At 35.3% G+C, this 25,450-nt stretch overlaps 1 pseudogene; it reads left to right on the top strand.

Annotated features, from left to right (window-relative positions):
- The first annotated feature begins 3,449 nt into the window (after nt 1-3,449).
- Nucleotides 3,450-25,204, top strand: LOC119540656 (annotated as a pseudogene).
- The last annotated feature ends 246 nt before the right edge of the window (nt 25,205-25,450 follow it).

Raw genomic sequence — 25,450 nt, 5'->3', positions numbered from 1 at the left:
ATTGCAGCTCCCAAACTGCACAGAACTGAGAGAGGGGGAGGGCTCTGGACTGGCAGGTCTGGGACAGAAGCTTCCTACCTGATCTTGGAGATTATTTTTCTTTTCTTCAATTCAGTATTTGTGGAGTCCTCCAATCTCTATCATCCTCCAGAGTTCTAAGCAAGTGGGATTTGTCCTTTTATTAGCTGATTCTGAAGGAAGGTTTTCCCAGTGGATGTCTTACATCACCATGTTGCTGACCCCACTCCATTATAGTGTTTGCTGTATGGCAATTGTAAAACTCCAGGACTAGTTTTTAGGCATTTGATACAAGGCCATGGGTGATATGACAATGAGGAGCCTTCAAGTACTTTTTGTGGGAGTGCACAGAATGGATAAAGCAAAAGAGAAGATAGATAGTTTACAGATAAAGGCAGAAGAATGGATAGGAGCCTATTTGGAAAGAAGAATAGTATTCTTATTCATCATGTCCCATTTAAGATCTATGTCTTCAACTAACAATTTTAACATACTACTTGCTAGAAGGGAAAGTGTAGTTCCTCTTAATCAAAAACCTAGACCTTATTACTACCAACAACACTTGCAAATCATCTCTCCTAGGATAAATTATTTAATTATTCTGAGCATCATTTTCTAAATATATATACTGGGAATAATAATCTCCACTTTTCTAGTTTATCATCAATATTTACATAATAATAAATGGACGCAAATGCAAGGTGCAATATTATATACTCGTATTAGGTTGATCCAAATGAAATTTTTGTGGGTCAAAAATTTGATTATTGTCATCTCAGAGGTTTCAACCTATTATAATCACAATAGGATAAAAATATGCACAGAAAGTAAAAAAATGAAAGGAAATGAAACTATTAATAGTGGTTGTCTTTAGGAGTTTGCATGGTTTTGTTTATTTTCCTTATATATTATTTCTTCACATTTTATTATATATATGTTCTAAATAGAATGAGCATTAATTATTTTGATAAATAGAAGAAAACTTTCAGAGAAAAAAATCAAGCTGCTTTATATTTAAGGGTAGTGCACACAATAATATGGAAAAGTACTTTGTGAAATGTAAAGTACAATACAATAATAATAATTAACTTTTATTTAGCACTTATTATGTCTAAGTGCCTTACATGCATAACCTTATTTCATCCCTGTGATTTTGGAATGATACATGTGAAAACTGAGGCACAAAGAAGTCAAGCACATTGTGCAAATTTATCTTGCAAATGACAATGTTAAGATTTGAACTCAAGCATCCTGGATTCCAAACCTGCACTTTTAACTACATAAACATAGTATAGTATAACACCCTATTGCTAAGAAATGGAGAAGTCATAGTGGAATGATATCTGTTTGTAATCCCCATACAACATTTTAGAAAAAAATATTGTGATATTGTTTACTAACTCGGGATGCACAATAAGCATTTAAATTACACTTTTAAGAAAAAAAGAAAATGATAAGTGGAAGCAAATGAAAATCCACTGCTTTCCGGACTACCTAAAACCTCCCGCTTGCTTCATTAGCATGTGTCAAAGTCTTATGCCTTTTCATTTAGTCAACAAGAATGGATGGAGTACTCACATTCAGTCTGTACATGCTGGTAAACTATATTTTTCTATTTCTACAAAATCACAAAGATATCCTGTCACTGAAAGAAATGAACAGAGCTATTAAGAAGTGTCATAATGGATTGATTTGGATTCCACCTTCTTCTCCTTTTGATGCCCAGTCTTTGGAGTCAGTACTAAGGAGCACTGGAATGTGCACGGGCAGCAGCAAGAGGGAGCCCAGAAATGCAAGCTCCATAACCACTTCCTGAAAACGTGAGAATTGGCAGGATTTATTGAGAGTTTAATTACTTGAGTTATAGATGGGCAGTCAATCTCTATGTTTTATTTAATGTAATTTATAGCATTTTCCTCCATTCTAATTCTTGAGAAAACAGAAACAGAGAGAATATTTAGATAGCCAAAGCCATGATGTAAAATTGGAATATAGTTCAGATATTTCTGATGATCATTTTTGTACTTGGAGCATGGAGATTATTACTGTGATCATTTTGGTATTTTTCTCTGTGTATGGACTCCACTATCTTTTTTGAAAATGAATAAACTTTGAGTTTTGCTTGATAAATATGATAAAACCCATCAAGTGTTTTGTATACTCGGTTATACTATAGGTCCAATCATATTTCCCCAAGAATATATATTTCTCAAATTTAGGGAATATTGAAGTCATCAGACATGCTTATTTAGGCTGCACACTGATCCAGTACATGCCTTGTGGAGCCTAGGAGTTTGGATGGTCAGCCACTAATCCTGGTGATTATGATATAGAGGGTCTGGAAATCACACTTTTCCCTGCTTCTCCTTCCTTTCCCTTCCTCCTCTCTTTATGTATTTTTTTTCCCCTTTCCTCATCAAACATTTATTCTTCTACCCTTATCACATCTGTTGAGCTCAGGCCAGCCACAGGGAATATAAAATTGAGTAAGAAAATATCCTTACCCTCAAAGCTCATGCAAACAGATAATCACAAAAGAGTGTGTCAAATGCCAGGCACAATAATGGCAAAAAAGCAAGTGGTATTAGAGTGCTTCATATAAAAATAGCTCCTAAATATAATAGCTTAATCTCTTAGACTCTTAGATATGAAACCAAAGAGCATGAGCCACAAAAGAAACAATAGATAAATTTAACTTCATCAATTTTAAAACTGTTGTACGTCAAAGGACATTATCAAGAACATTTAAGAACAACCTACAGAATAGGAGAAAATAGTTGCAAACCATAAATTTGATAAGGGTTTAATATCCAGAATATATAAAGAACTTTTGCAATGTAATTAATCTTAACCCAATTAAAAGATGGGCCGTTTGGTTTGGTAAAGTTGCCAGAAATGGGTTGGCTTTTACAATGGGGATTTATTAACTTATAATTTACAGTTCTTTGACTGTGAAAATATCCAAGTCAAGGCATTAACAGGACAATATGTGGACTCTGAAGACAGGCTGCCAGTGTCTGGAATACCTCTGTCACATGGGAAGGCACATGGCCAGCATCTGCTGGTCCTTCTCTCCTGGGTTTCACTGCTTTCAGCTTCTGGTTTCAATGGCTACCCCTGTTTTCTGTGGATCCTCTCTTAACTTCTCCAGGGTTTTTCTCTAAACTATTTTTTTTCTGTTTGCTCTCCTCTTATAAAGGATTACAGTAAGACGATTGAGACACACCTTGAGTGAAGTGGGTCACATCTCAACTGAAGTAACCTAATCAAAGTGGCCCATCCACAATAGGTCTACAGCCACAGGAATGCATTAAAAGAATATGATCTTTTCTGGGGTACATAATAGCTTCAAGCCATCACCAATGGGCAAAGGACTTGAATAGACATTTGTCCAAAGAGGATATATAAGTGGCCAATAAGCATATGAAAAGATGCTCAGCCTCATTAGCAATTATGAAAATACACATCAAAACTACAATGAAATACCACTTCCTACCCACAAGGATGCCTATTATGATGATGATGATGATGATGATGATTTTAAAGTAAAGTGGAAAATAAGAATTGGAGAGGATGTGGATAAATTGGAACCCTCATGATTTGTTTGTGGGAATGTAAAATAGTATAGCCACAATGGAAAACAGTATAGGGTTCTTCAAAAAGTTTAGCATAGAAATACCATATAACCCAGCAATTCATTTATGTGAAATATCTAGAAATAGCAAATTCATAGAGACTGAAAGTAGATTAGAGATTAGCAAGGGATGGTGAAGGGGGGATTGGGGAAGTTTTTGCTTGAAAAAATAGCAAGAATTCAAGCAAACAGGTGCCATCTTGGGTGTGCAGGTTGGCTTACCAGCCAGCCACCCTTCCTTCCTTTCACTCTGTCCCCTCCCTCCCTTCCTTTCTCTCTCCCTCTCCACCTCCCCCACCCTCACTTTCTTTCTTTGATTTTCTGTTTTCTATTTCATTAATTTCCACTCTGATATTTATTATTTCCTTTAAGAATTTACTTTGGGGTTTAAATTTTTCTTCTTTTCCTAATTTCTTAAGGTAAAAGCTGAATTATTGATTTGAGAACTTTCTCTTTATTGGCTCATTAGCTATAATTCTTTATGGTTTATTTTCACATTTTTTATTCAGTTTTGTGTTTTTTTTTTGGTGGTGGTGGTGGTTTCTTTATGACTTATAGTTCATGTCTTTAACTTAGCCCAGTCAACCTTCAAATGAAATTATACCACTTCATTTATAGAGTGGGAAACTTACAAGCTTTTCTCCTCCTGACCCTTGTGCTCTTCTTGCCGAACATTTTACTTTTACATATGTTATAACCTCCAAAATGAATTTTTATTACTTTTATTTAAACAGACAGTTATCTTTCAAGGAAATGTAATTAAGAAAACTATCTCATATATTTACCCATCTCTAGTGCTCTTATGTCCTGTGTATAGATCCATATTTCTATTTGGAATCATTTTCCTTGTAATACAAGGAGTTCCTATAAGATTTCTTATATGGCAGGTCAGCTGTTAAAGGAATTCATTCACCTTTTGTACAGCTGAAAAATCTTAATTTTGTATTCATTTTTTGAAAGATATTTTTGCTGGTTATATAATTCTTGGTTGGCAGATATTTTTCTTCTTTACTTTAGAGATGTTGCTACCCTGTCTTCCTGCTTGGATTTCTAACAGGAAATTTCTAATGGGAAAACTGCCATCTTTATCTTTGCTCTGCTATAAGTAAAATCACTTTTTTCTCTGGCTACTTTATCAGATTTTCTCTTTTTCACTGGTTTGGAGCAATTTCAGTAAAATGTGCCTTGGTCTAGTTTTTTTCTAGCTTATTGTCCTTTAGCAGTTCACTGAGATTCTTGGATTTGTACGTTTATAGTTTTTACCAAATTTGGAAAAATATTGCTGCCTCCCTCTTCCTTTGGGTACTCCAATTACAAGTATATTAGATTGCTTGAAGTTATGCCCCAGTTTATTCATGCTCTGTTCATGTTTTTTCCTATTTTTTCCATGTTTCATTTTGGATAACAAGTATTACTGTCTTCAGATTTGCTAATCTTTTGTTCTGCAATTTCTAATCTCTCATTAAGTCCATCTAGTATATTTTTCATCTTATCCACAATTTGTGTCTTTTTCTTATCTTCCTTGTCTCTACCTAACTTTCTGAAGATATGAAATACTGTTTTAATATCTTTAACTGCTAATTTTAACATCTGTGCCAGTTTTGGATCAATTTCAAGGTTGAGTTTTCTCCTCATTAATGTTCATATTTTCCTAATTCATTGCATGGCTGGTAATTATTTTTTCTCTTTTTTTTTAATTAGAGAAGTCATGATAAAGTACAGATTTTCTTTATACCTCTCCACACACTCAGTTTTCCCTATTATTAATATCTTATTGGTAATTTTCAATGGGATGCCAACTGTGCCAGTTTGGATGTATTATGTCCCCCAGAAAAAGCCATATTCTCTGATGCAATCTTGTGGGGCAGACATAATAGTGGGGATTAAGTTGGAACGTTTGGACTGGGTTGTTTGCATGGAGGTGCACCCCACCCAACTGCAGATGATAACTAATGGGATATTTCCATGGAGGCGTGGCCCCGCCCATTCAGGGTGGGCCTTGATCAGTGGAGCCATATAAATGAGCTGGCTCAAAGAGAAGGAACTAAGTGCAGCTGTGAGTGATGATTCGAAGAGGAGCAAACTTGCTAGAGAAGAACGTCCTGGGAGGAAGCCATTTTGAAACCAGAACTTTGGAGCAGACGCCAGCCACATGCCTTCCCAGCTAACAGAGGTTTTGCGGATGCCATTGGCCATACTCCAGTGAAGGTACCTGATAACTGATGTGTTACCTTGGACATTTTATGGCCTTAAGACTGTAACTGTGTAGCCAAATAAACCCCCTTTTTTATAAAAGCCAATCCATCTCTGGTGTTTTGCATTCTGCAGCATTAGCAAACTAAAACACCAACCATTGTGGATGCTGCCTTATGGGTTTTGCATAATTTTTACTACTGTAAATAGTCTTGAGCTTTGTTCTATGATGCAATTACTAGGAACTTGTTTGCTACCTTCAGGTCTTGCTTTTGTAATTTGTCAAGTGGGTCCAAAACAGTGTTTATTTGGTGCATTCTACACAATGTCCCATGAAATATGAGTTTTTCTCATTTAAGTGTGGAAACAAGCACTATTTAAGGCCTTGTGTGAAACTTGGCCATTGTTACCTCTAATCTTTCCTTCATTTCTTTCCCTGGTGTTGGTTAGCTTTTTTTCACATGCATATGATGATCAATACTCATCTGAATACATAAGGGAAACACTGAATATCCCTGAAATTCCCCCTTGAGCATGTCTCTCCTTTCTGGAATTCTGTCCTGAGGACTCAGCTGCCTTGATCTCCCTGGAATCATAACTCCATATTCTCTTCCTCTAAGAGTCCCCTGGTTCTCCCAGGTTCTGCTTGCCTGTGCTCTGACATGGAATCTCTCAAGGCAGTGAGCTGTGGCAATTATAAGACTCATCTCATTTGTTTCCATCTCTCGGGAATCGCCTCCTTTATTGACTGAATTTCAGTCTCTTATAAACCATTATTTTATACATCTTGTCCATTTTTTTGGTGGTTTTGGGGATGAGATGGAAAAATGTCCCTATTTTTCTGTCTCACCCAGAAACCTACTCCTTTTCATTTAACAAATCTGCTTACCAACCTTACCTAATTGCTTGTCTGCTACTAATCATACCTAGACCATCATACCTATCTCTAATTAATGCCCTTCAATTCATCCAAAACATCCTAACACATTCATCTGATAACTTGCCATGTTTCTGTCTACAAGGAATATAGTGTTTTAGTAAGAATGAGACAGTTATGTTTTTGTAAATATAGTCATATCCTCTGTCTGCAAGTAGCTATAACCTTGAGAAGCAACCTTGGAATAAAGATAAAGCTAGTGATTGTAACTATTGTACAAAATTATATTTAGAGCATTAAGTGAGCATCCAAGTAATTTTCTTTGGGTTTACCATATTTCTCTTGGATGCAGCCTACATAGCTGCGAAAATCAACCTGCTAGACAGTCTAGTGCTCTACTTTCAAAGTCAAAAATCAAGTCATAAGAAGACTTTTAATGAAAACAACAAGAAACATTTTTGTGGTCTTGAAAGTAGCAGTGCACTTCCCCCACCCCACAGTTTTTGGGATTCCTTAGGGTCAATTATAAAAAGAGATGGGATCTATAGCTTTCAGTTAAAAGACCTTCTTCAATTGGATTACTGCCACTTTTTATTTGGCCAGTGCTACCTGGCTTCGTAATAATTACAACAAACACTATTACTGGTTCCTTTTTTATGTATAAACTGATGATTTAAGGCCTGTATATGCATTATTTTATCTATTCCTCAGAAACCCCATTTTTAATTTGAGAAAACAGGCTCAGAGATGATGAATGACTTACCCAGGATAACACGTAGTTGGTGAGAATTTAACCTGTTTACTAGATTCCAAAATGCCTTTAAAAAGCAGCTAAATAAACTACTCTTAGTTTCTATGAGAATAAATAATATTGATAACAATTCACACAGTTTTTACTATGTGTCTGACTTAATATTCAGTACCTTGCAGATATTGACTCATTTAATCATTATAACTCTTTTATGAGTATGAGGTTGGTTCTCTTATTTTGCAGATGAGGAAACTAAGGTACAGATAGTGATAAGCTTAGAAAGTAGCAGAGCTGGGATCTGAACCCCCACAGTCTATCTTAAAGGTTCATGATTTAACCTCTAATCTATCTCCTGACCACACACACACAAATACCCCCACATGATTTGTTGATTTTCAATCTAGTTTTCTTTGTCTTCTCTGGTATGTGTCTGATTATCCTGCAACCAATAACTGGTCAAGAAAACTGAGTTTTCATAGGTTTCTCTCCTTTTAGTCTTATGTCTTGTCCTATTGACTTGTTTTGGAAATGGTAGTCATTTCAGTTAGGATCACTTCTGACTCACTTTAGCTTTGTGTTGTTGGAGAAGTCAGGCAGTTCTTTCCAGGTGTGTTATTAAATGTTATATTTGCTAAGAAGTACAAAGACATGTTTCCCAAATAAAGCACACACATATCATACACACATGCAAGTCCCACCAATAAGTCACAATGGGGTATATCAAGAAAGCATACAATAAAATGTATATGTGTATGTGTGCATGTAAAAATATCACCTTGAAATGATATGGTATTAGAAAGTGCTTTTGGGTAACCTAATTCTTGTTAAATATTTATTATAGTCACCCTTAATCTAATTTATCTTTACTATTGGAATATATTTGTGCTTCAGCATCTTCACAGGTCTTTCTTGACCTATTTCCCCCTGTCAGATGAGTGCAGTAACTCTTCCCATGATCATTACATTTATTTAGACTTTCCTTGTCTCTCTCATTTGAATCTGAGTCTCTGAAGGCCAGGAACTTTTAAACTAGTGCAATAATACAAGCTTAAAGCAATCATAAATTCAATTCACTCACTAAAGTCTAGAGAACTTTAATGTTTGTGGGACTATGACTCTGATCTATTTACAAATACATTTACAAGTACATTTCTGTATTTGTACATACAAATATATTGACAATTCATTCTTCTCTATGAATCACACTCCAACGTGCCACAATTCTTTCCTTCCCTGCCTACTACCCTACTTTCTCTTATTGATGTGTTTGGAGTTTGAGGGGTATCTACTATTATAAGTTAGAAATTCTATCTGTGTCATAAGCTTTTCAACCTAAAGATGCTATTGACATCCAGAAGATATTCCTAAGGTCAAGTTGTAAAAATAAAGTCACTTCAGTATGATTCCAAACACTTGCAGTATGGGGTCCCAATTAGCTCTTGGCCTTAAGACATGTTAAGGATCATCTATCAGTTTCTTTCCAATATAGTGATTTCACTTAGCTCCTCTCAACCAAAGATTATACAGAGAGAATGGGAGTTTGGAAATCTAAAATTTGAAGAAAATCTGTGACTTTTCTTAATTCAACTCCTTGCCCCCAGGCAGAAACAGTTCTAATCCCTACTAGACAGCTGGATGTATAGCCTGTTTTTCCAGAGAAAGATACTAAACTATTGTAATACGTGCTAATGTTTACTAAAAATTCAGTTACAGGCTTTACAGTGCAGAGATGTGCCTAGTGCTGGAAAGCCAGGCAATCAAGGTTAACCTCATCAGTGAAATAATGTTGATAACATGTACACTGGATATTATATGATGGGAAGGGCACTTTTCCTCTGTAGGCTTCCTCCCAGGGCTCATAACCCCAGTCTAACTATGAGAAAAACAGCAGACAAACCTAACTTGAGGGACATTTTACAAAATACCTGACCAGTAAAAACTGTCAAGGTCATCAGAAACAAGGAAAGTCTAAGAAACTGTCACAACCCAGAAAGTCCTAAAAAGACATGATGATTAAATGTAACATGTTATCGCAGATGGAATCCTGGAACAGAAAATGGTCATTAGAGGAAAATGAATGAAATCTGAATCAAGTATAGATTTTAGTTAATAATAGCGTATCGATAGTGGCTCATTAGTTGTAACAAATATATCTTGCTAATGTTAATAATAGGAGACACTGGGTATTGGGTATGTGGAGAACATCTGTACTATCTTTGCAATTTTTATATAAATCTAATACTATTAAAAAATTAAAAGTTTAGATATAAAAAATACCGTCCGACTATGGGAAATTATTTTTTTTTCAGAATCATGTATATCTTGATGTAAGCATAAATGCAGGTTTGTCCTGTCTTACTGTAACAATCAAAGCTGTCACAAAATTGTAGATTATGATAAATGTTAGTATTTGAGATGGTTATATCCAGTCTTTGGAAATCCAGAGCTCGGCTATTTAAAACTAAATCAATAGTTCCTTATCCTTCAGTAATTTCTGTTAAAAAGTGGGAGTCTAGTTATAGTGAAAAATTTCTTGTTCCTGCTCAATTTGTTGCAGAGAGAGTTAATATCAATGGGAAAGATAATTGCTTCCAAAATTTTGGAAACAATTTTGGTATGGTCATTTAACATAGGCCAGAAATCCTGATACTTCATGAAGTGATCTGTCCTAAAAATAGGACACTATTAATTTTTTGTATAACCATTGATATGGTTTTATCTCATCTTGTATTCTAACCTGTCCCTTTAGAACTTGTGCTGTTGTACTTATAAAGTCTTATACAGAGAAACTATTTTCTACTTTGTTCATGTCTTATTCCAAGAATGCATATAGTTTTTGTTGGTAGATTGAAGAAGTAGACTTAAAAATATCCTCTTGAGACATTATTCTTTCTCTGCAAAAATCATGTAAAGGTTAGTAATTATACATGTTATATTTTATGTTCCTATTTCATTAAATTCTTATATACAGTCTTTTAAATCTTTTATCCTTAACAAATAAGTTAGTAACACTTTCAATACTTTGTATAAAAATTTCTGCTACTCAGAAATACATAAATTCATTTATTTGACCTTCATAATGAGGCAGAGTTGATACTGTAAGGTTAATGAGGCAATTATTCTTATACAGAACATCAGTCATGAAGGCATAGTTTCTTCCTTCCTTTAATATGCACATTAATTAAGATAATTTTTTCTTTGCTATTTGCATTGATAAGTAATAATCAATGAGGGAAGGAATAATTAAGATTCTAAATATGTCCTGTGTACTCTTGGGCCTTAAGTTCCATGGTATAGAAACCTTTTTCTGGTATGACATGTACTTTCAGATTTGCCCTCTGTGATTTTGTGTATTTCTTTTTTTTTACCATGGAGGCAGAAGCAAGGGGTGTTGCTCTGGCTATCTGTCAATTATGTGGAGAAGAAAATACACTGAAAGCATTTCCAGAATGTGCCCTTGACTATTACCTGAAATATAACTCACTTGGTTAACCATGACATTAAATCATAAACTAACAGTTCAAAATTATTTATTAAATTTTCTTTCAAGTTGACCTGTGAATCTATCTCAGGGAAAGTAAAAATTGTTTTCTATTAATAGCAAGATATACATTTATGGATACACTTATGAGAATACAGATCCTTAATCTCTCCAGTAACACAAGACGAATCTACCACAGCAATGAGCCGGCCAAACCTATGGCTAGGTAGAACTATGAATAAGTTTAATTCAATGTTAGTTGGCCTGTCCACAGTAACTTCTCATATCAAACCTAAACTGAATCTAAACTTACTTATATGTCTTTATATCTGTATATGGAAATAGATAGTTACACACACACATATTGAAGAGAAAATATAGATGCATTTTGTAAAACTGTAACTTACAGTATCTGCTTTTGTAAATTAGAGGAAAAATAATTTTTCTCAAGTTGACTGTCTTTTATGTTTAGCAAAATGCTTTGATGAGTTAGTGGCTTGTGAAAAATGAGGTATAGGCATAGCTGGGAGAGCTGAGGAGAAAGACACACATTAAATTGATCTCTGTAATAAAATCAGACTTTTTGAATTCCCTGACATCAGGTTGAGAAGGGAGAATGGTGGAGAGAGAGAGTCACTGTAAGAAGGAGGAGAAAGGAGGCCAAAACACAAGGAAAGCCAGAACTCTACAGAGTGTGATGGCAAATGAGAATGGCTGAAGAATGGTTTACAAATATGAGGGTCTGATTTCCCATAATAAATACTTGGTCATGCAGAGCTGCCATCTCCCCTTCTTAATTCTCCACACTTCAGTTATAGTCTGAGCAGGTGTGCATCCATGCCAGAGGAAGAATCAATAAGAGTGGTTTTCAGGATTGGGAAGACCCAGAGACAAGCAGCAGTAGCCTTGGAAATCCTTTCTTGGTGAGCGAGAAGATCCACAGACAACAGATTTGCTTGGGCAGAAGCAGGAATTCAGAGCTAGCAGGATTTAGAAACCAGGGGAATAGATTCTCTCCTATAGTTGAAACGCATTTCATTTGAATGTTAAAGGACCCAGTATGTCAGCTACATCCAGATTACCTATATAACATATTTAATGCTCTGAATACAAGATCTATCTGCTAGACTTAGTTGACCAGTAGCAATACTACATTCCCAAAGACTTTCTAAAAGATTCATTAATGAACTCTAACCCCCCAAAATAAATGAGTTCCAGTTGTAAGAAAAGCAATGCCCTACATAGTAAAACCTCAAGTATCTTCCTCATGTAGTATTGCAACATCAGTTAAAGGGTCATTTCTCTAAGCCACAGAAACGTCGCACCAAATGTGGGAGGGAAGGTGTGTTATTGCTCAAAGATTCCCAAGGGGAATGGAAGGTTGTTGGGCCCTTAATTTTGTTTTTCCATTTAAGGAAGATATTAAAAGTAGCCTAAAATTATAGCTCCTCTTCTTATGATATGGAATGGAAAAAACGATTTGAGGTCATAGTTGAAAATTAATCTCCATTAAAATTGTATTTAGTCCTAGTTCCACATGGCTGGTCCTAACAGCCTGTTAATACTGTTGAACAGGCTGGCTGCATGTTGTTTAAATAGATACATTTTCATCTTTATATTTTTTAAACAAAAAATAACTTTTGAAAAACACAAGTTGGTATACACTGATTGCACTTGGGTAAATACCCCCCGCCCTCCCATCAGATTAGGAAGAAAATGGAATTTTGAATAAAATTTCAGAAATTAGAGGTTCACTTGGTTCATAAGCGACTTCTTTTAAAGTGGAAATGTATGGGGACCATCAGACATTCGTACTTTAGTATGAATTGTTTACTAATTTACCTTTCTCCTAATATACAGGTAAAATCAGCCACAATGAGTAATTGAGGATTTGAACAGGGCCAGAGAGAGGGATGTTTAATTTGAGTAAGAATCAATGATGAAAGCAGCCCTAACAGTGACCCTGTGGGACCTCCCCACAGTGGGGCAGTGAAAAGGAAAAGAGCAAAATAAGAAGGTATCAAAGATAAACTGTCATCACAATTTTGTCTGTAGTAAATCATATACTTAAAATACTCAGGTATTAAAGTAAACTTATAGATTTAACATAAACTGAGAAAATGTGAGGAAATGCATTCTTTTTTTCCCAGCTAGAAGTAATGGAACCAGAATTTTAAAATCTATTTCTGTACAACACTCTTACATTAAAAAATAATAATAAACACATTGTTCTGTATTTCTCCCCTCTAGACTCCTGCATCTTCCAACAGTAAATCATTAGCAACCTTATGAAATGCCACAGAGAATGGATTTCTGTGATAGAAAGATGAACATAAAAGGAGAAGCTGAGAGCAATCAAACATCCACTTAGGAAGCATTTTTACCTATGGGAATCTTCATTGGGTGCCTTTATTTCATTTTGATTACTACCTTTACTGTTTCCTGGAGAACAAAGCTCTGATTTCTAGAAGTATGCTTTCTCTCTTGAGCACATAATTTCTGAGCCCACAGGTATCTTATAGACACTAACTACACTGATTCAATGGACTTAGACAATTTCACATTTCCTGATTTTTTTCCAGGTGGATTCCAAAGATTTAGTGTAGCTCTTTTTTTTTTTCCAGAAATATGTATAACATAGTGGAAAAATAAAATTGCATTGCTCTGACTGTCTTGTAAAATATTTTTCTTCCAAAAGGGTCAACAGACATTTTGATGTGAGTTATATTCATTTGGGGTCTCAATTACAGCATAAATATAATATGTAAATTAACTCTCATTCTGGTGCCCCTCAATAGGCACCGCAGGATTGTGGAGTGAGTCATATGAGTTTATGAGATAAGTAAGATATGTAAAAATACCAAAAACCATGAAGTGTACATATAATTGTCCATTCTTATCAGTCTATGCTACTCACTTTGCCTAATACTACCATACCAAAATCCTTTATGGTAAGGTAAATGTTTTAATATAAAGAAATTAAGAATACATTGTGGTATATAATGTAAAAACTATTTCTGGCACCAAATTAGGTAACCCGTTTATTCTATCATTAATTGCTATTGATTAAATTTGATGAAAACCTTTTGGTATAGACTGTCATTTAAGTTTTCTGATTCTCAGCTATCTTTTCTGCAGTATAAAGAGAGTGACAGAAAGAATAACTAGACTAGATAATCTCTAAAGTCGCTTCTAGAGCTATTATTTTATTTTTTGAGGACTAGCACATGTTCCATATTAAGTAGTATACTTAAAATACTCCACAATAGAGTGTAGTTAGGTTTTGGGGACATTTCCCCTATTATTTTTTTTAATTCAATTTTGTTGATATATATTCACATACCGTACAATCATCCAAAGTGTACAATCAGTTGTTCACAGTACCATTGTATAGTTTTGCATTCATCACCCCAATCTGTTTTTTGAATCCCCTATTACTTTAAACATCTTGACATTTCTCTTAGGGTGTATGCCACATATTTTAGTTCAACTGCTTGTGTATTTATAGAAACTAAGTGTTTATGCAATTTGATTATGGTTACACAGAAACGAATCACAGATGAAATTTCTTCACTGAATCTTTTCTTAACATCTTTGCATGTTTTATCAGGTCACAGTTTATTACAAAAAAAAACAGCACCAACATCACCACAGACATAGGGGACTGGTGGTTTGATGGGTTGAGCCCTCTACCATAAGTTTTACCCTTGGGAAGACGGTTGCTGCAAAGGAGAGGCTAGGCCTCCCTATATTTGTGCCTAAGAGTCGCCTCCTGAATGCCTCTTTGTTGCTCAGATGTGGCCCTCTCTCTCTGGCTAAGCCAACTTGAAAGGTGAAATCACTGCCCTCCCCCCAACGTGGGATCAGACACCCAGGGGAGTGAATCTCCCTGGCAACGTGGAATATGACTCCCAGGGAGGAATGTAGACCCGGCATCGTGGGACGGAGAACATCTTCTTGACCAAAAGGGGGATGTGAAAGGAAATGAAATAAGCTTCAGTGGCAGAGAGATTCCAAAAGGAGCCGAGAGATCACTCTGGTGGGCACTCTTACGCACACTTTAGACAACCCTTTTTAGGTTCTAAAGAATTGGGGTAGCTGGTGGTGGATACCTGAAACTATCAAACTACAACCCAGAACCCATGAATCTCGAAGACAGTTGTATAAAAATGTAGCTTATGAGGGGTGACAATGGGATTGGGAAAGCCATAAGGACCAAACTCCACTTTGTCTAGTTTACAGATGGATGTGTAGAAAAGTAGGGGAAGGAAACAAACAGACAAAGGTACCCAGTGTTCTTTTTTACTTCAATTGCTCTTTTTCACTCTAATTATTATTCTTGTTATTTTTGTGTGTGTGCTAATGAAGGTGTCAGGGATTGATTTAGGTGATGAATGTACAACTATGTAATGGTACTGTAAACAATCGAAAGTACGATTTGTTTTGTATGACTGCATGGTATGTGAATATATCTCAATAAAATGATGATTAAAAAAAAAAAAAAAAAAAAAAAAAAAAAAAAAAACAGCACCACCCTAGGAATTTTAAGCAGAAAGGGAATTGGATGTTGATGAAATCATTGGAAGGCAGGAAGAAGCAGGGCTTAGGATGAGCCTCCAGTATGACTCTCAGAACTCCTTCAGATTGACCCACCAGGGAAGCCACCATCCTGCCACAGGCAGAAGATGAGGACTCAGGAGGCCGTCACAAGAATCTCACTGTTGAAGCTGTACTCCAGGGACTAGGATACTGAAGACAAGCCACCTCTGCTGCCCCTGCCACCACAGATGCCTTTCAGTTCCCACAAATCTGGTGCTGAATATGGTAAAGTGGCATCTGGTTGCCACCTCTGCTGGGAGGTGGACCCTGGCATGCTACTCTAGGAAACACCATGTCACCAGACCTTTGTTTGCCAACAGAAAAAAGCCAAAAGGGACATTAAGCTAGCCTCTGCTTTACTTTCATTCTCCAAATCACAGGAGAGAACATCTAATGGAAGCAACATGATTCATATCCAGGGCCCTAGCTGCAAGGGAATCTGGAAAATGGCATTTTGCTTTCCAGTCTCGGCAGTACAATAAGGATTCTTTAAGTGTGGTCCTGTGGTTCTCAGAACAGAAGAACCAGCATTCTCTGGGCACTTGTGAGAAATGCCTATTCTCAGTCCCACCCTAGACCTACAGAATCAGATACAGGGGATAGGGTACAGCAGTGTGTTGTAACAAGCTCTCCAGATGATTCTGATGCATGATGAACTTTGAGAACCATTGAAATAAGGCAAATGAGAAAAATTTAGAAAAGGATGTTGCATGCCAATCAACCGTATCAAAGAAATATATATCAATAAACACATGCTGTAACATGCAAGTAGCCTAGTAGTTTGAAGCCAAAAGAGGGAAAAGGGAACATAATTAAGAATGCTAAAAAAATTTTTTAAGACACTGTCTTTTAAAGTTGTGCATTTATGAGAAAATAAAAGGATTTTAGTATACTGTAATTAACACACTATAGAAGTGTGTTACATCACTTCTATACACTAGAATCTCTCTCTCTCTCTTTTGCATTATTGTAAGAGATTGTCAATCTAATCTGAAAAATTTGTACATCACATTCTGCTTTATGTTGGAAATTTTTATTTTCATTTGAGATAGGCCTTAAATTCTTGCTCATAAAATTGAATAAGTGCCTCATGATTTTTACAGACATCCACTGTGTTCAAGAAAAGAGATTTTTATATTTTGTTTTTAAACTCTTGATTATAGCAATACCTTCATTAATATGCCACTAGGTAGCATATACTGGTGTCAAGTTTTAAAAGGTTAGCTCCCAAAACCTGGCAGAAGTCACAAAGCATATCAGCTTTTACATACTTGTCTCTGGATATTTTTTAAATTACAAGAATCTTTGCATTTAATGTTTCTTTTTATGTTAAATCAGCACACTTTCTTGAACAGTTCTGTTCATACTGAGAAGAAATTTTTGTTAGGCATGAATTTGTTTGATGTAACGTATTGCTTTTAAAGAAAATGATCTTACATCCTTAGAAACTCATATATTTATTTATGTTTATTAGATTTCCAAATGTAAAAATTAGCAAGAGTGAAAATCAACTATAATCTTACTATTTAAGGATATAATTAAGTCAGTCCCCCACCCCATACTTTCCTTATAATCCTCTTTAAAGAGGGAATCCCTGATAATAACATTTCCAGAATTCTTCCATGCTTAATACAGATACACACATGCATATTAAACAGTTGAACTATGTTATAGATATTATTTATGCATTCAGTTTTTAAAAATATTCACTGAATACTTTTTAGGGGTGAATGTCCTTTTCTTAGTTGACAATTCTATCTTGATTTCTTTATGAATCAGTAGTTAATTATTTGTTATGGTTGCATAGTGTTTTTATGATATGAATGTACCACAATTTATATATCCTTCTATCACCATTTATGTGTATTTTTAAAATTCTTTATATTGCAACAATAATAAATTGAATATTTTTGTATATACATCATTTTGTATTGCTCTTCCCATTTTTTAAAGCATCACATTTTAAAATAACATTAATAGATAATACCAAGTTATCTTCCAATGAGAGTGCTCTGATTTAAACTTTCAATAACAGTAAAACTTTTGAAACTTTTACTATTAAAATAGGTTTAAATGAAATTTATATGTTATTTTAATTTGCAATTCCTTAAAAGGTGAACAGCTGGTTTAAAAATGTACTGGAATTACTGTCTTCCTCTGTGGGTTATCTGTTCTTATCCATGACACATTTTTTTCTATGCACTGTTTTTCTTTTATTTATAAATAGGAACACTTTGTATATTTAGGATATTAACTGATTGTTATATGCATTGAAAATATTTTCTCTCAGCATTTTGTTTTTTAAAATTTTTTTGTTCTATATTTTACCCTGAGGAAGTTTTATATTTTAGAAAGTCAAACTTGTCAAAACATTTAATGGTTTTGGTGCTTCATGCCTTGTTTAGGAAACTGTCCCTTCAGGATTACCTCAGAATTATTTTTTAATGATATAATATTTAAATAATTATAATTATTTATAATTTGTTTCATATTCTATACCTAAAATATGCTATTAATTTATTTTAGTAGTGTATGTTTCCTTATATGGACAACATCATTTTTGAGTAATTATCTCTTGATTAATTTGACGTGCCATTTTTATCATATATTAAAATTCTCATATGCTGTTGGCCTTGTATCTTACCTTTCTAGTCTATTGTACTCACCCATGTGTTTATTCCTATGTCAGACCATACTGTCTTAATGAAAGAATTTTTAAAATATTAAATTTTGTTCCCTTGTGATGACTTTTAAACTGGCACACTAGTAGAACCATCTCATTCCCCTTAATTTATAACAATCTTTAAGAATTTGGTGTGTATGGAAATTTATAAAAAATGAATTGTAATTTTTTCGATTATTTGTCCCATCACTCTTTTTTCAAGGTTCAATATAAATATTTATTAACCTTTAATTAGATGCAGCATAAAATCTCTGTATAAATACTTGTTCCTAAATTCTTGGGAGTGTTTCTATTACAATGTTTTCAGTTTAACATTGCTTATATGGAAAGAATATGTTCAGTAGTGTATCTTTTCAAGGAAAACCTTAAAAAATCAATAACATTTCAACTACCTGATTTAAAAAGTGAAGTTGTCCTTGTTAAATTGTAAGTTGTTATTTAGTAGCATCTGGTCTTGTTAAGAACTAGTGAATAACAGTAACTTCTAACAAATGTATATGGAGTACCCAAAGGATATGTGTACACTGCAGCAGGAATTCTCTGGGGGACAAAGTAATTCTCTAAAAAGTTCTCTGACTTCCTAATTATTCAATAAGATCACCACTTACCTCTGAAAAAGTTCAAGGTAAAATGATATTACCATAGATTTTTCAGGAAAGGAGGTTCTGAAGGGTGGAAATTCTAGGACAGGAAATTCTTTCCTGAAATAAAGATTTGCCTGTCTTACTGAAACATGGATCTTTCTTCTTGTGTCTGACATGTTCTGCAATTTATAAAGAAGTGTTAACATAAATCCATCCATGAAATAACTAATATTTATAAGTTCCAATTCTGTGGCTATGCTCAGTCAGTTAATGCTATGGGTTAGCAACCAACCTATTAGGCTGCCATTGACCTTCCAATTAATTTATACCAGAAACTTCTAATTTTATAGCATTCACATATTTAGTCATGCTGACTTTTGCAATGATTATTTGCAGTTATATTATTTTTTCTTACTTTATGTAGTTCATAATTTAGATTGGCAGTCTCATAAGTAGAAATTAAGACACTAAGGAAATACTAATACTGCTTGCTTTATAAAAAAGCCAGAATATGAGATAAATTATTTCATTCAATGGTTAAGTGTAACTATCTCAATTACAAGGAAGATTTTGTAGCTTTTGCCTAACAATATGCCATAAAATGCCATCTTTCATTAACTTTGCATCTGGAGGAAAATCTAAATAGTTAAATTCAAATCCATCAGACAAAAACTATTTTTATTATTTGTTAATCAAAATGCCTGATTTATAAACACTAATAGATGAACAAGTTAATTTCAACCATGATTTGTTCAATATACATGAACTTTCTTTGATTTGCATGTCTGAAGATGCTGGTATGAATCACATTTTTTAATTCCCATTTTTATTCAACTAGCATTTTGAGTACTATATTTTATATAATTGTATTTTCTTGCCCCTCGTTTATAAATGTCTTTCTCTATACTTTGCACAAAGTATAAAGCCTCATTAAAATACTGTTTTACAAAATCAGATATACTACAACTCAAATTATGTCTCCTAAACTATAACTAAATACAGTGAAAACTTGATATAAGACAGCTCAAACAAATGGGTGTTTTTACTATCCTTTGACAGTGTCATAAAGAATTTCTGTGAATACCCATATACTACAGGGGAGAGGAAACAGGGTGGGTGAACATTCTGCAAACTACAGAAACACTTTAAGAATTAGTGCCTTCTTTGGTGAAGAAAGATCAGGGCCTGGACAGATGGTAATTCAAGGTCTGTTGCACTGAATTGTGTTTGAGCATCTAGGCATTGTTTTGTTGTATTTGGGGAAAATTTGAACAGAGATTTGGGGAGACTTCCTTTTTTTTGCTCTACCATAATTAACAACTTGGAATACTTTTCTAGAAATATTTCAGAATTCAAAAGAGAAATTAAAACAGAGCTTCTCAGGTATGTAGGAATCACCTGGGACTTCTTGATGTATTATGTGTGGGATGGGCCTAAGATTTGGCATTTCTAACACCTTTAGAGTAGTAAGGATCTAAAGGGTATTTCATCAATGTCCTTTTATTTTCTACTTAAAATAATACTCTGTATTATCATATACTGCTGGTGTCTTTGCCTATACTGGGGTCTCAGCCCTCTGCTTGTGAACTTACTATCTTGTACAAAAAGTAATAATGGTGGACACCACACCTCCCCACCCACTGTTTCAGGAAGGATAGTCTGAGAGATAAGTTTTAGACATGTCCTGGTCACTCCTTCCAAGCAAGATGAACTGACTCTGTCCTTTATAAAACTAAGATGATGAAAGTGTCATCAGGCAAATCTAACGTTTCTCCTCTCATTCGGGAAATTAGTAGGCTGGCTTCCTCTCTGTTCTAATAGATAGTCTACAAGATGGAAGTCATACATAATCTTTCAGAATAGAGAAAGATATAAGCATTTTGTAGCAGACATCCTGCTATCATTTACTTCCTTTGCTAAAACTCGAGTGAAATGCTTTGCGTTTTTGTTTTGTTTTGTTTTGTTTTGTTTTTTTGTTTTGTTTTTTCTTTTGGAATCAAGTTACGAAGGCCTTGAGCTTTCACACTCTGGGAATTTTAGTGAGAGTTTCTAAAGCCTGCACCTGCACAGATGAAAGAAGGGCAGTCAATGGCAAATGGCCACAGGCACACACCTTTGTCTACAAGTGCAGGATTTTCCAGTGGTCTCCAGGATATAAGGGAACTATGGGGGAAGAAAATCAAACCATAGGGTATCACTCTACTTGAGGTATTTACCATCTAGTTATTTTTTTTAACCTCTGCCGTGAAGGTCTGAGTTAAAAGACAGAGCATACCATGCCTTTTCATATTTGGAAGCACATAAAATTTGTTTAATTATTTACACAAGGAGACTTTAAATTTAACTTATTTTAATTCCTGTTTAGTGATGTGCTTAAAAATTGAAAAGAAAAAATGTCATTTTGTCAAATATAATAAAAGCTGAGATTTCCCAGTCATTTGGTGAAAAAACAAATGACATTCCTGAATAGTATATTTACTACCCATAGTTCTTTCTTTCTCTCATAGATATTAACCTTCCTCCATTAATCACATAAATAAACTTCTTTCTGGCATATTCTTTTCTGGGCCCTCATCAAGTTTAGCACTGGATCCTCTTTGGATTTATCTGATCATAATAATTGTCCTCCTGCATGTAGTATCCTCAGCTTTTTTCCCTCCGTCTCACAATTACCCTCACATTATCTACTTTCTTTGAGTCTTTCACTTGCATCCAATTTTATTATTTCACCAAATAACCTCCAGGTCTTTATGATTTCCTCAGGTATTCAAGTTTTTTTTTTTTTTTTTTTTTTTTTTTTCCCAGAAGTAACATAGTATTAGACTTCCTATTTATTTCTACCTATCTTTATTGTCTCTCTTTTACTTCTTAGATTGGGAAGAAGAGGGGGCTTATTTATCTAATATCTTATTCCAGTATAAAATTACTATTGTAACTATTTATTATCTCCTGATGTGATTAGTCAACAGACCCTTTGGGAAATATGATACCCAGAGCCTTATCAGATTCACTTCAAGTGCCTCTGCACTAAAGGAATTATCCATTTTTAAGCGGAAGGTTTTCTTTTCTAGTTCTGTAGGTAATATCAAAATCCATGAAAACTGGGTCAGGTAGAAAATCTTGCACAATTTGCTCTCATCCAGTTGAACTGAATTTTCTTCCTGCTAAGTAAAGCCTCAGTAGGTCATTCCTATTGCTGGTGAACAGGTCGGAAAATTGGCCTCATTACATAAGAAAGTAATTGTGGATTTTTCATCACTTTCACATGTGAAACTGCCATGAGAATCAGCATTTATTTCTAATGTATAATTCAAATGTCATCTTCTTTCTTAAAAAAATTTGTCAGTTTGTAATAAAAGACACACCTACAAGATCATTAAAATCTGCTGTTAGAGTTAATGCAACAATGAAGTATAGAAAGCGTAGAGGAAATAAATCATTCCTAATATTCCATTCATTTATTCCCCAAACACTGACTAATACCCACTGCAAGGCTGGCACTATTTTGGGCACTGGATCAGAAAGCAAAACAAAAGTAAAAACAAACTAAGAATATGATGGAGTTCTCAATTTCCAATAGGTTACAATCTACTAAAAAGAGACAGACAAGTAAAAGTTAAACGTCAATATTTTGAAGGCTCTAGCAGAGATATGTGAAATTTGCAATCTTTGGGTAAGAGAACTTGATTTGCATTTCCTTTATAATACAAGTCAGCATGCCTTGATTCTTCTTGATTTTCTCCAAGAATGACCATCCTGGCTATATGTAAACAAGAGGCCCATCTAGTTCCTTTAATTATAAAATGAAGGATACTTTTACTGTATCTTATGAAAAATATCCTTAGTTCTACTTTTTTGAGCTTCTTTGTTCCAGTCAATCAATACATACTTCCCATGTGTCCATTAACAACAAATGAGGGCGCGTCGTCCTTGCCAAGCCGGCCGGCCTGGGCCTGGCTCCCCTCCCCGGCCCCAACGGGCTGGCGGGCTGCTCTGAGCAGGCGGGGAGGGGAGAACCGGGGTGGGTGACTAGGCTGAACTTCTGCGCTGCCCCCAACTACACGCGGAAGAGCATGCAGTCCGACCTGGCCTTCTTCAGCTTCCCAGCAGGACCAGCCAGGTGCCAGAAGTGGGTGAAGAATTGTAGAACAGCAGACTTAGAAGATAAAACACCTGATCAGCTAAATAAACATTATTGCTTATGTGCCAAACACTTTGAGACCTCTATGATCTGTAGAACTATACATTTTGCAGAGGCATCAGAAAACTAAAGAATGATTGGGTTATTTTATTTCTCAAAATTCACAGAAGCAGATACTTGTGAAGTCATTGGGAAAGTCCTTATAGGACAGTTCTTCGAAATAATGCTATACCAACAATATTTGATCTTACCAGTCATTTGAACAATCCACATAGTAGACATAGAAAACGAATAAAAGAATTGAGTGAAAATGAAATCAGGACACTGAAACAGAAAAAAAAAATGATAAAACTTCTGAACAGGAACAAAAACATAAAGAACCAAACAACAGCAGTGCTCAGAACCCAAATACGGATGAAGGGTGTGAAGAAAAGGATGAGGATATTTTACCTTTAACCCTTGAAGAGAAGGAAAGCAAAGAATACCTAAAATCTTTATTTGAAATTTTGATCCTTATGGGAAAACAAAACATACCTGCAGATGGGCATGAGGCTGATGAACTCCCGGAAGGTCTCCTTACTCCTGGTAACTTTCAAGCATTGCTGCAGTGCCAAATAAATTCTGGTGAAGAGGTTCTGAGAAAGCGCTTTGAGACAACAGCAGTTAACACGTTCTGTTCGAAAACAGCAGAAACAGATGCTAGAGATATGTGAGGGCTGCATTCGGGAGGAGACTCTCAGGGAAGTGAGCGACTCACACCTCTTTTCCATTTTCACTGATGATGTGATGGACACAGCAGGGGAAGAGCACCTGCCAGTGTTGTTGAGGTTTGTGGATGAATCGCATAACCTGAGAGAGGAATTTGTGGGCTCCCTGCCTTATGAAGCTGATGCAGAAATTTTGGCTGTGAAATTTCACACTTCAACAAATGAGAAGTGAGGGCTATACATGCAGTACTGCCGTGGACAGGCTTACATTGTTTCCAGTGGATTTTCTTCCAAGATGAAAGTTGTTGCTTCTAGACTTCTAGAGAAATATCCTCAAGCTATCTACACACACTGCTCTTCCTGTGCCTTCAATATGGTTAGCAAAATTGGTGCCTGTTATGGGAGTATCTGTTGCATTGGGAACAATTAAGGAAATTTCTTCTTTTTTCCATTGATCACAACTACTTTTAGAACATGACAGTGTAATTTCAGTCCTTTTTCAGAGCAATGAAGAAAGGGGTAATGAACTGAAGGAAATTTGCCATTCTCAATGGACAGGAAGGCATGATGCTTTTGAAATTTCAGTGGAACTCCTGCAAGCACTTGTTTTATGTTTAGATGGTATAAATAGTGACACAAATATTAGACAGAATAACTGCATAGCTGGCCAAGCATTTGTACTCTGTAGTGCAGTAACAGATTTTGATTTCATTGTTACCTTTGCTGTTCTTAAGAATGTCCTCTTTTACAAGAACCTTTGGGAAAAAACCTCTGATTGCAGCCAGCAGCTTGACTGCAGTGCTACATTCACTATATGAAGTGATGGAAAATATTGAAGTTTATTGTGAATTTTGGTTTGAGGAAGCCACAAATTTGGCAACCAAACTTGATATTCACATGAAACTCCCTGGCAAATTCCGCTGAGCTCAGCAAGGTAACCTGGAATCTCAATTAACCTCTGAGGGTTTCTATAAAGAAACCTTAAGTGTTCCAACAGTGGAGCACATTATTCAGGAACATAAAGATATATTCTCAGAACAGCACCTCAAAGCTCTTAAATGCTTATCTCTGGAACCCTCTGTCATGGGACAGCTCAAATTCAATTTGTCAGAGGAACACCATGCTGACATGTACAGAAGTGACTTACCCAATCCTGACACACTCTCAGCTGAGCTTCATTGTTGGAGAATCAAGTGGAAACACAGAGGGAAAGATACAGAGCTTCCGTCCACCATTTATGAAGCCCTTCATCTGCCTGACATCAAGTTTTTTCCTAATGTTCATGCTTCATTGAAGGTCTTATGCATTCTTCCTGTGATGAAGGTTGAGAATGAACACTATGAAAATGGATGAAAGCATCTCAAAGCGTGCCTGAGGAACTCTTTGACAGCTCAAAGGTCAAATAACTTGGCTTTGCTTAACATAAATTCTGTTATAAAACATGATCTGGATTTAATGGTGGACACATATATCACACTCCATACAACTAAGTCAGAGCTTCCAACAGGTAATTCAGAAACCACTGAAAATACTTGAGACTTTTAAAATAGGTTTTCTCTTACATTTGGAGGAAGAGCTGTAAGGTGTATGTAGGCTGCTTAATCACTGACTATCTTTGCCTATAGGTCTCCCATTGAATACATTTGTCATTAATAATCGACCTATTTAAAGGGCCCCCATTTGAACTCGCATGCTTTCGAAGACCCATCTGTTCTTCTGGAAGGTAGCATTGAAAATGCCACGTTTCATTTCTGTGTGTTCTCCATTAGTGGCACTCTGGAA

Source organism: Choloepus didactylus, chromosome 7 (assembly GCF_015220235.1).
Source record: "Choloepus didactylus isolate mChoDid1 chromosome 7, mChoDid1.pri, whole genome shotgun sequence".
In the NCBI taxonomy this organism is placed as follows: domain Eukaryota; kingdom Metazoa; phylum Chordata; class Mammalia; order Pilosa; family Megalonychidae; genus Choloepus; species Choloepus didactylus.
Note: the sequence above shows the minus strand (reverse complement) of the source record. Positions and strands in the feature narration are given on the sequence as shown.